At 49.4% G+C, this 16895-nt stretch overlaps 1 pseudogene; it reads right to left on the bottom strand.

The window, feature by feature from the left end:
* LOC135885884 (alpha-2-macroglobulin-like) overlaps positions 1-16895 on the bottom strand; it is a 170762-nt pseudogene that overhangs the window by 140671 nt on the left and 13196 nt on the right.

The following is a 16895-nucleotide window of genomic DNA, read 5'->3' as shown; positions in this document are numbered from 1 at the left end:
CCATGGGGTGAATGTGAGTTATAGAAACCGGATGCTCACCTTATTGGCAAAGCAGTTTTCAATCTTGAAATCTTCGGAATTGGCGATAACGTCCCCGCTGGGTAAAGTGGTGTATACGAGTACCCGGGCCACGGGGGCGATATCAGGCCCCACGGGGAGGCTCAGCTCAAATACCTGGATATCTGGCAAACAGAGACAGGGGGCGGGAGCTAAGCTATAGAGAATCAGCTCCAGGGCCACACATTTCCCTAGGCTCCCTCATTATGGCTGCAACATCAGCCACCCTGAAAAATTCGCTATCCAAGGGTAAGAGTTTTGGCGCATAGTTGAGGCCTTTGACTCTTACTGCAAACACCCGGTGTGGGATATTCAGGTGAGATGGGTTTGGTGGATCTCAGCATGTCCCCTCACTCCATATCAGCTAGAGTCTAGCACTGTCCTCCATCAGTGCAGGACCTCCCTGCCCATGCAATAATGAAGGCGAGGAAAGAAGTGCATGTACAGGGGCTCTGTGCGGAGGGTTGTGCGCACAGGGCTGCAGAGGGGGTGGGATTCCACACTCCTGCTCCTCAAGGTGGAATTTGCCCAGCCAGCCTGAATCAGTCAAACTGGGGATCCCTTGAGACTGCCATTAATGAAATGAAATCGGTCAGGGGAACTGTGTGTGTGTCAAAGGGAGAGAGAGACCATGACTAGTGAGACAAGAAGGAAAGAGAGAAAGCAAAGAGGAGAGAAGGGCGCTGTTCTCGGCACCTCCTTCAGACACAGCAGCTCAGCCTCCCAGGACAGGCAGAGAAAGGGGTGAGGAGAGCTCACAATGAGAACGGGCCGAAATTTTTCAGATGATTTTTTGTTGTTGAAAAACGCAGACTCGGATCAACCAAAACATTTCACAAATTTGTGTGAAATTCACCAAATGGTTTTGGTCAGGAAAAAATCGGCAACAAATCAGAAGGTTTTGTTTCGACATTTCCTAAATGGAAGGTTCCATTTTTCAATTCAAAACAACTCCTCATTTACAATTTCCCTTCAATTCTATTTTAAAAAGATTAAAGCAGCTCAAAAGTGAAATGGTTCAGTCGCCCCCAAACAATTGTTTTTGGAGGTTTCTGGTTCGGCCAGGGAACCGGGAAATCAGTTATTCACACAGCTCTACTCACGTTCTCCATCCCCCACGGGATGCACCTCGGTGCCTGCCCTCACGATGCCTCCCTTGGCCATCACCTGCCAGGAAGAAGAAACCCTCCTGTTACAGGGGTCCTGGTGGGAGGTGGGGGATGTTCATGGGGGAATGCTGGGGGTGGGGGGTGTCTATACTGATGCCTTCCTGTGGGGAAGGAGCAGAAAATCCCACAGAGCCATACAGAGTCCCAGACCCAGACTGGAGTTTACCGGGACCTCGACCAAGTCAGAAATTCTCTCTCCCTGCAGAAACCATCCACTGGCTGGCCAGTTCTGCATTTCCTTCACTGGCTTTTACATGTAAATGTCAAGGTCAAGAGAACCTGGCCTCAGGGCAGTTTGGTGACCTGGGACATATATGGGTGTCTGGCCTCCAGTGCTGTGTCATGTGTATGGAGGTAGAGGTCACTAGGTCCGGGCTTACCACATAGTAAAAGACGATTTCCTTCTGCTCCCCCACGGCCTCTGGCTTCAGGATGTAGTGCACCCAGACCATCTCATTGGAGCCGCAGCTTAAAGTCTGAGACAGGGGCTCGATTTTGAGAAAGCTCTTACTCGGGGAGTAAAAGCGTGTTGCTGTGTGAACGGCGTTACCATACTCAGGGGTGACCCAGTCTCTGTCGTAACAGTTCAGTTCAGATTTATGGTTTGCCTGATAAAGAAGAACGTTTTTACATCAGATCAAAAAGTGAGTAACAAGTCTACTAGCATTTCAGAAGGAAAAAGTGGGTAATTTTAAAAACATGTTCTTGGCAGATTTTTCAGTGCACAGTGCATTGATCTGCATTTTCCATGCTCATGTGGCGAGAGAGAGATGGAGAACCAGAGGGAGAGCGACAGAGTGTGTGCAAGACACAGAGAGCAAGGGACAGACAGAGAGAGAGCAAGACAGAGAGGAGGAGACTGAAATTCCCAGCCAACAAACTCTTTGTTTTATCTCTCGATGGGCAGAGAGATCAATAAACCCACTGACATCTCCCCTGGAGCTTAGTCAGTGACACCTCCCATCCCCTAGCTCCCTGGATTCAGCCACTCACAGTGATTTGAATGGAGTTTTCTGTGAAGTTGACAGTGTCTATAGAAAACGAGACTCGGCCCTCTTCATTCGTTGTGTAGTTGGCTTCATAGTTGTTTCTCCCTATGGAAATCCAGATGGTTTTGTTGGCGATTGGAGCATCAGTCCCGTCCACCAGCTTCACCTAAAGGAACAAATCCAATCTCCCTTGCTTTTACTACTCAGGGAAAGCAGTCCCCACAGTCCTAATGACCCTTTCCCCACGTTATTCCCCTGAGGCAGCTCCAGAGGGTGTTTCCTACAGAGCTGACCAAGGGCCAGGCGTGTATGAATGTGCTGGGTGAGTCTGAACCACCTGAGGAGGTGGCGCGTCCTCACAGAGTGTGTGATTGGGAACATGGGAAGGACTGTGCTGGCCACACCAATGGGCCTTCTCCTCTGTATCCTGTCTCTGACAGCACTAGGAGGTCAGAGGAAGGCGCTGCAATTCCCACTAATGGCAAGGATACCGCAGCATGTGTAGAGGCAGAGGGAGATGGCTCCTGTTCCCGTGGTTTGTGATCCTCCCACGTTTTCCCTTTTCCATTTGCAAGTTCTCATTCTCCACAGACAAGCACACTCGTGTCAGGTAATTTCCTGGGCTCTCAGAGGTTCCCTACCTGCCCGGAGAAGGGGATCCCTGGTATGTAATGAGAGTCCACCTGCTCAAAGCTGATTTTGCTCATGGTGCCTGTGATCTCACTGGAGTCTGTCCCAGTTAACTCCACCCCTGCAAGAAAACACAGCAAAGAGGGGCTTGAACTAATGCACTGACCTGCAGCACCTCCAGATGCTCCAATCCTGCCCCATGTTGTCCAGTTCTGCCAGTGCCCTTCAGTGCTGGCTTGCAACACCCACTGCTATTGCAGTGTGGCCCCACAGCTCCAGCAGGGCAGCATGATGCATACCTGTACCCTCTTCCGTGATCTTGCCTTGCACCTCAATTTTCATCTCATAACTCTTTCGCTTGAGCTGGAATATTTTAGTCTTCACCACATTGGAGACACAGCCTCGAACATCCGCCTGAGCCAGAGACCAAAGAGGAAATTACCATGGAAATCCCTGTACAATTCAGGTCCGTGTGAAACAGGAACAGATACCCCAGCACCCAAGACATTTGCCTACTGCTTGGTTTGCTTTAATCCCATCCTCTTTTGGCTTGATCCGGCCTGACTCCCTCTCTTCCCTTCTTCCTCAACAAACCAATCAAGGCATCTCTGGTCCCCAGTGACATATCCAACATGCTGCCCTCTCTGATGCACTTCACCCCAAATTCTCCAAGTTACACACCTGGTTCCCTGATTGTTCAGATTACATCCCCTAGATCTGCAACTTCCCATTAGTGTGATAAATCTCATTGTGTCTTTTATCCACCCTTGGAATCCTCTCTCTTTCTCCATGCACATTCTTTCTCTCTTCCTCCTTCTCTTTCTTTCTCTTTCTTTTCCTCCAACTATCTCTGTCTAACCTACCTCTATTTTCTCTCTTACTTTCTTCTCCTTCATATTCTCCCTCTCTCTCTTTATTGCTCTACCCTGTTCTCTCTACCTCCTTGCCTGTCTCTCTCTTTCTTCTTCTTCCTCTTGAGTTCTCTCTCTCTTCCAGATCCTACACTTCCCTCTTGCTTTCTCCTCTGCTCTGCTCCTGCTCCCCTCCCCATCTCCATCCCGTTCACTGATACAAAAACCTCTCTGGGTCTTCTATTTCCCAGCTAGAAGAAATACCCATTCGGGGGTGAATCCTGATCTGACTGATGTCAATGGGAGTTTTGCCACTGATTTCAATGGGGCCAGGATTACACCCGAGGGGTTTTTCTTCACAATTTATATCCCCCAGCCCTGGCTTCACCTCCTTCTAACCAATACCTCCCTCCTGTGAGACAGAGCCCAACCCAGAACACAGAATCCCAGCTGAGGTCTAGCAATCCTCTTTGACAGACACAGATCGCCCTCCTCAAGACAGTTGCTTCCTGCCTATGAGATGGGCCTTGGACTCACCTGTCTGGTGAATTCCTCACACACAGCCTCAGCCTCTCTTCCATAGCAGCGTGACCTGGACTGGGAGAATCTCCGGCGTACACGGACATTCACCAGGCCGGGGACAGGGGTCCCATAGGTGTATCTGTAACCAGAGAGGGGTTAAAGAGACACAAGGTGCTTAGACAGGGAGACAGAGTCAGCCAGAAGAGGACTTTTGGGGCCCTTTATACCATTACTCCTGAGGACTCTATTGCTGCTTTCCTAATGTCTATTCTCCGGAGCGTTGTCTCGTCCTGTTTTTCAGTGACTCAAGTGATGGGACTCCAGCCATTTCCCGGGGGAGACTATTCCATTACCCAGCAGGCCTGCCCCATTAGGAAATGTTGCCTGATACTCCGGCTCTTCTGCCCCTTAATCAGTTGAGTTTCCCTTCTCCCAGCTCCCTCCCATTTGGCCACACCTTTCTGGTATGGAAGAGCCCAGACCTGCAGACAATATTCCAGGTGCAGTCTCCTCAGAGCTGTGGGGCCCAGAGCTGAACAATGTCTTCCAGGTGGGGTCGCACTAAGGCTCTATAGAGAGGGATTATCATCTCCCGTCACCGCTACACGACACCTCTGGAGCACTATTTTCAGCTCCAGGCACCTCTTTACCCAAAGGCCATTGACAAATTGGAGGGAGTTCAGAGAAGAGCAAGAAATATGAGCAGGGAGCTGGAGGGAGGGATTTATGAGGAGGGAAGGAAGAGTTAAATCTGGCGAGTCTGGTTACAGGATATCTAAGTAGGGACATAATTTCTGCCTACAAGTGTCTAAAGGAGGCATCACCAAGGGGGGGCCGGGGTTATTTAAGGGGGCACTTGGGGGTCTGATTAGGAAGGATGGAAGGATGTTAAGAAAGGGGAAATTTGGGTTGAATAATGGAGAAAGCCTTTCTGAGAGGGAGTTGTATGAGGCTGAGACATCGTTTCCTGGGGCAGGGGGAGGAGCCCCATTTCTTGGGATATTTAAAGCTTGGGCTGGGTGCAGACTAGACAGTAGGAACAATCCTGCCCAGGGCCCCTGGGGATGGAGAGAAAGTGACCGAAGGGGCCTTCTCCAGCTCTGGTTTCTGGGGTAGCAGCAGGAAGGCAATGGTGGACAAGCACAAAGAACGGTGACTCAAACCCTGCGACTCACAGACCACAGACGGCCACTTTCAGCTCCTCATCCTGGATGGTGATTTTCTTGGGCAGCTTCACTGACACCTCGTACTTGGGCAGCACTGAGGGGGAGAGACGGGCCAGAGTTGAGCAGAGTGGTGGGAACACATGTACATCACTGTCACTTCCCCACTGAGTGACAGACACAGCCTCTCCCCCTCCCATCCCCAACGCATGTTGCCAGATTCTCAGCCTGCTATAAATCACCACAGCTCCATGGCCGTCAGAGCAGCTGTGCCAGCTTACACCAGCTGAGGATCTGGCCAGGGACTGTGAAACTGAAGAGAAAGACACCGTAACCCTGCTCCCCTCCCCTTTGCTCCCCTTGCCCAACCCCGACCGTCGGGCTGTCGTTGCTTTAGAGGCTGTATTCCAAACTATGCTACGCAAGTGATACCTAGTGAGGGCCCGACTCCCCAGTGCACCATCGTCACTCACCAGATTTAAAGGGCCACATTCACTGTGTGCTCTGGCTCCTGTGCTGCTCCAGTGAAGCAAAGTAGCCATAAGCCTGGTTACTTTGCGTCCCTGGAGTGGTACAAAGCAGACGGACAGCACCAGGGAACCTGGCCCGAAAGTTCAGCCATTTTAAACTTATCCCTGCGTGAAAAGAGTCGGATAAAAGCTGTTTCATAACACGGTAAAAGCAAATATTGTTTCCTGCTGGCTGAGCTCACAGAATGCATTCGCCTCCTGGCTGGGCACTAGACTGTCAAGTTTCAGCCCCAAAGTGAATTTTCTCAGCAGTTCTGAACTAACTGAATGAGGGGTAATAATGGGGAGAGAGACACTGGTGGGGGTGGGGGGGAAGAGTGGAGAGCAAACTCAATAAGAGCTGCTGTAGCTATAAGGCTCAGGCAAAAGCCAGCATGGCTTGGAGTGGCACATGCAGAGGCATCCCAAGCAAGGAGGTGACAGTCTGTCCAGAGCCAGGTCACACTGGAGCACTGGAACCAGTGAGATCGGCCCAGTTGGAGCACAGGCTGGTCACTGTGCCCGCACTGCCATGATGACTGGTGTTCGGAGCTCTGCGGATTTGCCCTATAAGAGCACTGCTTTAAAGCCCTTCAGTTGCGACACCATGTGGTACCTATCCCGCAGTTCCCAGCACAGACCCCAGAAGCAGTGGATTCTGGGAAGTTTCAGAATGCCCTGTCGGACAGCAGCGAGAGGAGTAGTGGAGCCACTGTTACTAACCCGTTCAGAATGAGCTGGTTCTTAGGCTTGCTGAGAGGAAGCTCTTGGAATGCTTGTAAGTGGCTGGAGGTTTTCTGTGGGATGATTCACAAGTGGTCGGGGTTGTGGCTGGAGTGGTACATTTCCCTAGACTAGACAGAGCTGTAATTTCTCTCTCCTTGGGTGATTAGTGGCAACCACTATAATTAAGGTTGCAAAATGGGTTCTCTGAGAATCTACCACTCCTGCTGGCCTCATTTTCCTTTCCACATAAACCTTCCGAAAGATTGTCCTTTGGGGCTGATGTTTTCCAGACTTGGTCTCCAACCAAAGTGTCTTTATTTATTTATTTTGAACATTTGAAGATGTTCTGGGTGTCAGGGGCCACAAGGACAAAGGTGTGAAGACCCGAGTGGGAGAAGGGTAGACAGGAGAGGTGAGTTAAGCCAGTTTCATTGGCAGAGCACAGGGGAAGCAAACTGTGCCACTCTAATGCAGCATGCACATAGTTCGTTCTGCATCCGTACCATATACTGCACACAACTGGTAGGAAAGACCCTACACAAAAATAAAGCTGCATTGTACTGAGGCTGGAATCACAGTCCAAATCCAGTAGGCCTCAGGAATAGGCCTTTGTACTCAGATCCAGATGCTCCCAGGCTTACAGTGAACAGTGACCCTGGCAGTTCAAGTGCTGAGAAGAAACCTACACACCACTGGATGGGGGCTCAGATCCTGAACCCTTAAAGCCTCCAGTGTTTTCCTGGCCCATTCCTCAGATCACTCTTCACTCATCTACACCCGAGACAATCCTGAACTGGATTTTTGTGCCTGGAACGGATGAATCCCAGACAGTTGCTCCTGTTTCCAACACCCTCACCCCAGCACGAGTGGGACCCTTCCTTACCATATTCCTCCACAGTAAAGGAGTGTTCGAGATTGGTCCCCGACTCCTTCTGCACCACCACGTTGTAGGTGCCTTGGATGGGCTCGGAGGTGAGGGGGAAGGAGAGCTGGGTGAGGCCCCCATTTAACTCCACCTCTCGCCACTGGTACACGCGGTTCTTCTGTGGATCCTAGAGGTGAGGAGAGCACAAGGTCATTTACAGGCAGGGTGTCTACACGGCACGAGGCTGCAGAGCAGGGCAGTTGCAGTCCAACGTTCGGCAGAGATACAGGATATATACGATCATCGCCCTCTTCTATAGCTGAGGTTAGGGCACCTGGTGGCTGGCTCTGTATTTTCCCAGTAGCCTGTAAGGATTAACCAGTCAAGTCCTGTGCAATCAGCGTGTGATTAAACAGCCAGATACCAGCACTGAATCTATTCCATTGTCTGCCCACCCGATCAACATGCCCACAGCCGCATGGAGTGGGCAAGGAGGATGGGAGAGAGCAAGGCTAAGAGACCAATGCACAGACGCAGGATGCGGTGAGTTTCTCTGTGCCTGGGAGCTTGAATGTTCTATTTGCAGTTTGAGAATTGGCAACTGCTCTGGCTGAGGATTGAAATACTCAAGTTACCTCTGGGGCTGAGAAAACCCTCCCCATGCAGGTATGTGGAAGGCAATGGGCTATGGAAATGCTCATCTGGGCTTAAATATGTTGCTGTTTTAGGCTGCTACCCAATGCAGAATATGTATGGGGGGTGGGGAATGGGGGGGCCAATCTGAATAAATTAGACAAGGGCCTGAGTATGGTTTTGGGCAAATTTGAAGGCAGGTCCGGAGACTGGATCTGAAACCTCATCTCTGTAAAAGCTGAGTAGTATTAATTACTAATTGATTATTAACAGGCCAAAGCAATGGACCAAACCAGGTCTGACGTGACCAGATTCTAGCCTGGTTGTAAATTCTGCAGCTCAGGCCCAACTCTAGTAGAAACCATCAAAGAGATTAAACTAAAAGCGATATATAGTTTGATGTGCCCTTTCCAGACCGCTCAGGAACATGTTTAATGTTCACACTCTTTCATTTTCTATCCGTTTTCTCCCCTGTATCTTGGCTACCATCAAAAGTCTATTTACTTCAGATAGCCCCAGGTAACTGACTGACTGGCGAGGATTTATTTCATTCCGACTTTATCCCTTAGCCAAGTGACAGGGGATGTGAGTGACCTCTCATGGCTGACTGGGAGAGAGCAGGCCCTGTCTCCAAGAGCCCCTACTAGGTGACACCGAAGGCAGAATGGGTGAAAGGACCTTCAGCGGACAAGTCCCACTGCGCTGTCACAGTTACTGAGAGTTGGCCCCACATTTAAGTCAAGTGAAAAGCGGGGAGCCCAATCTGATGCGGATCAGGGGATGAAATGACTATGTGGCTCAGAGGAGGCTGGCAAAGAATGTTTATAATTAGGCTTGTGCTGCCTTTGCCATGTTGATGATGGATTTAGACACAAGGCCTGAAAACTTTTTCCAAATGAAAAAAAAAAGTGTGTTTTTGCCCCTTGCATGTTGTTTTAACCTCAGAAATAGCAGGAATGCCATGTCTGGTCTCTCCTGGTTTCCCACCAGATCTCAGATGTATTTATTGTGAGCGGCCACATCTTAACTGAAGGGGTGGGAGTTGGAAACAATTATAATAATAAAAAAAAATACCTAGCACTCTGCATCCATAGACCTCAACCCGCTTTATAAAGGAGGTCAGAATCATTATCCCTGTTTCACATCTGGGGAAACTAAAGTCGAGAGAAGTGAACTCACTTCCTAAAGTCACCAGTAGAAGGGTGGGAGAGTTAGGAATAGAACCCAGGTCTCCTGAGTCCCACCACAGTCATCTATCCAGGTCACACTGTCTCAACAGAGACAGCCTTTATCCTAACTGTTTGTTAATCATTGGAATTAAACAGCTGGCCACAAAAACAAACAACCCTGAATAATAGTAGAGTCCTAAAGATCCCTTCCCATCTGAGGCGTTCAGTTTTCCTGCCCTGGACTCTTAACATATCATCAATTCCCTAGTTCTCTTGTGCCCACAGAGACTTCCAGGGTGGACAAGATCTGAACTTCTAATGGAAAAAGAGGCAGAAATAATAAACATAGGGCCCGTCTACATATAAAAGTTGTACTGCTTGAGCTATACTGGTGTAGTGACACCAGTTCAATCCCCCCAGTGTAGACACAGTTATACCAGGATAAAGGTGCCTTTGACCAGTCTAGCTTATTTCTGTACGGGAAGGGGAATGAGCTATGCCAGTATAAGACACCTCTATGCTGAGATGCCAGAGACCCAGCCCCGAGGGTGGGTGGGGTGAATGCAGGACTCTATTTCCTGTTCACACAGACTCACCCTTACTTCCTTGCTCTGAGCCCCCTAGTGGCCGCACTACCCATTCACAATGAACACCACACTACAGCCCCCCTCTGCTGTGGAGCACGGGAGTCTCCCCATCCCCGCAGCAGCCCCAGCTTTCAGCTAGCGGCTGTGAGAGTAAAAATCAATGGGCCACTTACCTTGATGAAGGCCAATGGAAACTGTGGGGAAAACGGGGAGAAGCAGAGTTAGAAATAGAGGTCAAACGTGCACTGAGCTCATTTACCCTGTTCAGGGGACTTCTGCGTCTCTCCTCTGCATTTCCCTCTGCCCCTTGCTCTCTGTTACTCAATAAGAAACTCCAGCGGGGCCTTCTAATGTTTTAGAGCCTGAACTGGTCAGTTTAACACAGCTGTAAAATTAAACACTTTGTTTTGCATTTAGAGGATTCGGGGTAAACATTTTAAAACCACCCAAATGACTTAGGAGCTGTCAAGACTGATTCCCCACTCTGGCACTTTGACTGCAGAAGGTGGGGGCCTGCAAGAATTCTAAAAATTAATACTGGCTACTCCAGGCTGGTAGTAAACTGCCAAGGTTATAACTTCTCTGTGACCTTGGATGGGTAGATGCTGCTACCACCCAAATGCAAAAAACCCCTTTGAACCCAGGAAGTCGCACTTGGGAATTCCTCCCTGTGAAGTACCCTCAAGCCCTTTCACTGCCGTCCGGAGAAGAGCTGAGAAAGAAAACAAAGGAAATCAGCTGTTGCCACCAGCTAATTAAATAATATATGCACAAACCTCTTAGGACACAAAAACCCAATCCTGTTCTTAAAAAAGGTAAATTTTATTAGAAAACAAAAAGAAAGAAAATACATCTGGAACATAGGCTATTGCTAGATTTTAAAAAGAGCAAATATAATAATTAAGCATCAAGAATGGTTTTCTTGAGGTCCAGCTTAAAGGTTAGAAGCAAAACAAAAGCACCTGGGGTTAGCACAGAGGAGTCCACAAGCCATAAAGAAATAAATCTAATTGCGTCTTCCTAGACATTCCCTGATCTACCTACATATCTGGGGTTTCAGATAAGTAGTTTCGAGGTATGATTCGATGATTTAAAGCTTCTTACAGCATTGCTGCTCTGTGTCTCCTCTCTCCGGAGAACAACAACAGACAGACAAAAGGAATTTTTCCCCCAATTTTAAAAAGTTCTAGCCTTCCCATTGGCTCTTTTGATCAGGTGCCCACTCCCTTCCTTTTACCTATGGGCTTTTTTAACCCTTTACAGGTAAAGCAAGTAGAGAACAGCTACTAACAGGGATTTTGTAGCTAACTGGCTGGCTGGGTGTCCATAAAAGGGAGCTCCCCGCCCCCCCCCTTCATTTATCACAGGAGCCTTTTTTCAAAAGTGATTTAGGCACTTTAGGCCACATCCACAAAGGGACTTGTGTATCTAACTCCCATTGATTTCAATGGAAGTCAGGCACCTACGTACCTTTGCAGTTCTGTGGCTTAGAACTGACTTTCAGTGAGACTTGGGGGCAGATTTGTAAAGGTGTTTAGGTGCCTAACAATGCAGACAGGTACCTAGAGGAGTTTCCAAGAGCTGAGGTACCTAGTTCCCACCACAGCCAATGGGAGTTAGGCTCCTAACCCTCCTAGGTGCTTCTGAAAATCCACTAGGTGCCTACCTGCATCTTTAGGCACCTAAATCCCTTAGGCAATCTGGCCCAAAGTGCCCAAGTCACTTCTGAAAATGGGACTTGGGTTTCTAAGTCACTGAGGCACTTTGGAAATGTGTAGCCATTTGGAAAGTTGCTGGTTTCCAGGGCTTTCAGGTGGCAACTCAATTCTCTGTGTCCTGTTCTGCAGGATCAGGAGGGGCCTGTTGCTGGGATGTCTCCTCGGGGACCCCTGCTCCTGCAAACTCGCAGTGAGGTGGTGGAGGGGGTTCAGCTAGATCACAGTGTATGATGTGCAGGAAGGTGTGACAGAGCCAGGTATAGGGGTCTTGAGGCCCAGTCACATGCCTTCCCACAAGACAGAAGTGATCTCCTCAGGGCCTGACTCACTGCTGGCGCACCCTGGTGCTGTCACTCACATCAGTGCAAAGTGGGGCACACAGAACCAGCCTCATTTGGCAACGTTTTATGCCCACTTTGCTCTGCTGTTAATGATGCCGCAAGGTGCATGAGACTGGGGAATCAGGCCCTTAGGATGTTCCTAAAGCCACCACTGAAAGTCTCTGATTTCCAGTCTTATCAAATGGAGAGGCCAGTGCTTAATTTGTACCAGGGCTGAGCCCCGGCACCTCCAGGCTTGGCAGTAAATAGCCCCGGCACCTCTGGGCTTGGCAGTAAATAGCCCCGGCACCTCTGGGCTTGCTGCATCACTTATGAAAGTAAAAAAAATTGCTTGAGCCCCCAGCACCTCTTTCATTACAAATTAAGCACTGGAGAAGCCAGTTATTCCCGTCTTACTCTGCATGTTGAAACCAACGGTTTCTTCTTTGATAGTTATTCTTTGCAATTCTGTTCAAAGCACTAACTTCTCCAGTAGTGTTTTACGTTTCCTTGTGATCAGATGAAGTGATCAGAATCTTCCTGTTACACTAGCCTGCTCCTTTACCTTCAGAACAATGATCATCTTTTGCCTCTGGAGATTCATCTGCCCTGCTACTCATTCCCTCTGCCCCAAAGTCCTGTTCCCTATATTCAGAAGGCCCGTAAGGATGCCACAAACAGAGGATTATGATTTTTTATATGTAACACAGAAGATAGAGGGAGGTTCTTAGCTCCACCAACTGTGAGCAATTTATCATGTAGGACAGAATTATGGAATCCCGGAAATGTAGGGCAGGAAGGGACCTCCAGAGATCATCTAGTCCATTCCCTGTGCTGAGGCAGGACCAAGTTAACCTAGACCATCCCTGACAGTTGTTTGTCCAACCTGTTCTTACAAACTTCCAGTGATGGGGATTCCACAACCTCCCTTGGTAACCTGTTCCAATCAGGGCCGGCTCCAGGCACCAGCCTGGCAAGCAGGTGCTTGGGGCGGCCGCTCCAGAGAGGGGCGGCACGTCTAGGTATTCGGCGGCAATTCGGCGGACGGTCCCTCACCGTTGTTTTTTTTTTGGCTGCTTGGGGCGGCCAAAACCCTGGAGCCGGCCCTGGTTCCAGTGCATAACTATCCTTAGAGTTAGAAAGGTTTTCCTACTTTACAGCCTAAATCTCCCTTGTTGCCAACTAAATTGATTACTTCTTGGACATAGAGAACAACCGATCACTGTCTCCTTTATAACAACATTTTATATATATGATTATTATTGTCAGATTCCCCCTCAGCCGTCTCTTCTCTATGTAAGCAGAGTCAGGATGAGCTCTACCCTGACATCTGGTGGTGAATTATGGCGAGTGTGGAAAAGAACTCCAAGGGCTGATCTTGTTTGCATAGGCACACCCACTCGCCTGGCATGAAACAACAGCAACTCAAAGTGGTTACTTTGGCTGGTGTGGGATCCCCAGTTTTCTCTGTTATTGGGGCAGGAAGAATAAAGTTTTGTTACCCTGATTCTGTGAATCAAGGCCAGTGGAACTGTTGTATGACAGAAGGACTGAGTGAGTCCTTCACCATTACCTAAGTAGCACTTGCTTGACAAGGGGCATGGGTTACAAAACCCAGTGAATAGAGAGAGGACGGGGACAGGTATTTGTATGTGATGGCATGGTTCCCCTCTGAGGGTTTGAAACACCAATTGCACTACCTTCTCTCTCCACTGTTGAATGTCAGAGCTAACTTTGATTCCATTAGGAGTCTAGTTACAGGTTGCTGAGCTGAATTCACTTTGGGCCAATGGTACACTAGCCCTGGGGCTCCCTTACTATGAGCTGAAATTGCTAAGAGCTGAAATCACAAAAGAGCTAAAGTAAAGCTGAGATCACGGAGTGCTGTGTTAACTAGTGGGGGAGACTGAAGCTATATTGCTAAGCAGCTGGTGGAGCAGTGAGCGGCCCAAGGAACGGCGAGCGGAGCTGTTTGCGGGGACGGCTGGAGTGGCTCACAGGTTGGTGAGCGGAGCAGCTTTTAGAGCAGAGCAGTTTGTGGGACGGCAGGAAGTGGACTGGCTCGTGGTGAAGACTGCGGCGGTGCCCCTTAACACCCTGTGTGCCCCCCCACCCCTTTTACTCTGGGGCTGCACTGACCAGGGACAGAGACTTTGGGGTTTGTTGGACTTTTGGGACTTTGGGTGGTTGCTGGACCCAAGAGACTTTGGGGGTGTTGGACTTTGGGGACTCTGGGTGATTTTTGGGTTGCTGGATTCAAGAACCAAAGGAAAAGGACACAGCCCAATTTGCTGGGGTGGGTTTTTTTGCTCATGGTTTGGGTTATGAATCCTGTTTGTGGTGTTTTTCCAATTTAATGCTGATGTTGTTTACCTCATGTTATTAAACATTTTCTGCTACACTCAGACTCTGCGCTTGCGAGAGGGGAAGTATTGCCTCTTAGAGGCACCCAGGGGGTGGTATGTAATTGTCCCAGGTCACTGGGTGGGGGCTCGAGCCGGTTTTGCATTGCGTTATTGAAACGGAACCCCTAGATACAGAACCCGGCCCTTGTTGCTGCCAACTTAGATGGGCAGAAGGGTTACATTTTTGGGGGCTCGTCCGGGATCCCCTGGGTCAGTACCCCTCGCAAGCACCTGTTGAGTGTTCCACTGCATTGGGAAACAATTGTGGTTATATTTTGAGGAAATTACTGTTTGTATAATGGCTAATATGTCAGGTTTGTTGGGCCCCGGCCCTGCAGCCTCTAGCTCCGGGGCCGCAGCCTCAGCCAATGATTGGGCAAAAGCACTGGGGCAAATATTGGAAAAGGTTGTGCTGTCCCATGCTATGTTAAACTCTTGTCGTGAGTTAAGATTATTTGCTGGGACAGAGGAGTTCGAACCCTGGTTGGAGCATACCACTGAAATGCTGCAGGAGTGGGCCGTACCTGATGCAGAAAAGCAAAGATGTCTAATAGAGAGCCTTAGTGGCCTAGCATTAGATGTGATTCGCACCCTGAAGCTCATTGACCCTGGGGTCAGTGTGAAGGACTGCCTAGAGGCCCTTGATCATACCTTTGGGAGCGTAGAGGGCCCTGAAGACAGTTACTGTAAGTTCCTTAATTCCCGACAGCAAATTGGCGAGAAGATTTCAGCCTATATACAGAGGCTGGAGAGACTGCTTCAGAGAGCTGTCATGAGGGGAGCAGTGACTGCTGGACAGATGGATCGGACCAGACTGGCTCAAATTGTAAGAGGAGCTCAGTATCAGAACCCGATTCTACTCCATCTAAGAGAACGACGGGAACATCCCCCAAGTTATTCCCAGCTGATAAAAGAGGTCAGAGAAGAGGAAGAAAGGCAGGCTGCCAGCGAGTTTTGGGAAGCCCAAACATTGGAGCCAGCCGGCACAACACCACTGCAAACGGCCAGTGTACTGATGGTGAGCACCACAGAGGAACTTGCCCAACAAATGCAGGTCCTGACAGAACGGATAGCTGAACTGCAAAGCACCATTGACTGAGCTAAGACTTCCAGGAATAAAGAGCCTCTGACTGTGGCAATGGAGAAGTCAGCATTTAGAGCCACCATCCCACCTGGGCGAAGGGGGAAAGGACAATTCTTCTGCTACCAATGTGGTCAGGATGGACACAGTGCTGCCAAGTGCCATAATGAAGAAAACCCCTCCTTAGTGTATGGAAAGCTGAGGATCAGTTGGGAGAGATCCGGTAGCTGCCAAAGAGTCCGGGGACGGGGACCACCCAGGCCTGCAGGATTTGAAGATTCCCCCAGAAAAGACCATCCAGCTGGGATCCCTGCAGGACTGATAGGGCCTCGAGCAGAGGTCATGGTGAAGATTGAAGGGGCGGAGTGTAAAGCCGTGCTTGACACTGGATCTCAAGAGACTATTATGTTTCAGTCATTCTACCAACAGATGCTTAGGCACTTGCCTATACAGCCACTGACTGGCGTTGGTCTGTGTGGCCTCAGCATGGATGAATACCCCTACCAAGGGTATGTCATAGTGCACCTGGAATTCCCAGAGGAGGTTGCTGGGGTAAGAGAAGAGGTGGACACAGCTGTATTAATATGCCCTGACCCTAAAGGGACCTCTGATGTGTCTGTGCTGATAGGGACCAACTCCAGTCTCTTCAAGGTGCTCGCGGATTACTGCAGACGACGGGCTGGGGACCAGTACCTGAATACCCTGATGATCCATACGCTTTGTGCTGAAGCCTATAGGAAGATTGAGGGTGCTAAAAAGGAGACATCTGAGCTACCGATTGGGGCACTGAAGTACATGGGCACAACCCCCTTAGTAGTGCCTGCAAGGACAGAGCAGGAAGTGCTTGTCATGAGTACCCGGCTGAAAGGCAGTAAAGGGGCATTAGCAATGGTAGAGCAGCCAGTTGAAGGAGAGCTCCCGGAAGGAGTGCTGGTCCCCAGTGGAGTCATAACCCTACCTGCTGAAGCCCAGGAAAAGGTGACTATACTGATTGCTAATGAAACAAATCGAGATGTTGTTGTGAAGCAAGGACAAAAGATAGCAGACCTCTTCGAGCCTGAATCAATTGTAAAACCCCAGTGTGAGACTCAAGTTCCGACAATAGACCCAGCAAAGTTTGACTTTGGAGATTCACCGTTGTCCGAGGACTGGAAAGATCGCCTGAGGAGGAAACTTTGTGAAAGATCCAAGGTGTTCTCATTGCATGAGTGGGATGTGGGATGTGCAAAAGGAGTAGAGCACAACATCAGACTACATGACTCTCGACCTTTCAGGGAGAGATCTAGGAGGATTGCCCTCTCCGAGATGGAAGATGTGCGACAACATCTTCAGGAGCTGGCTGCGAATGGCATCATTACAGAGTCCCTCAGCCCATACGCCTCACCCATTGTGGTGGTCCGTAAAAAGAATGGGAAAATCCGGATGTGTATTGACTACCGCACCCTAAACCGCCGTACTGTGGTTGACCAGTACACAATGCCCCGAGTCCAAGATGCCTTAG

The sequence above is a fragment of the Emys orbicularis genome, chromosome 1 (assembly GCF_028017835.1).
Source record: "Emys orbicularis isolate rEmyOrb1 chromosome 1, rEmyOrb1.hap1, whole genome shotgun sequence".
Lineage (NCBI taxonomy): Eukaryota > Metazoa > Chordata > Testudines > Emydidae > Emys > Emys orbicularis.
Note: the sequence above shows the minus strand (reverse complement) of the source record. Positions and strands in the feature narration are given on the sequence as shown.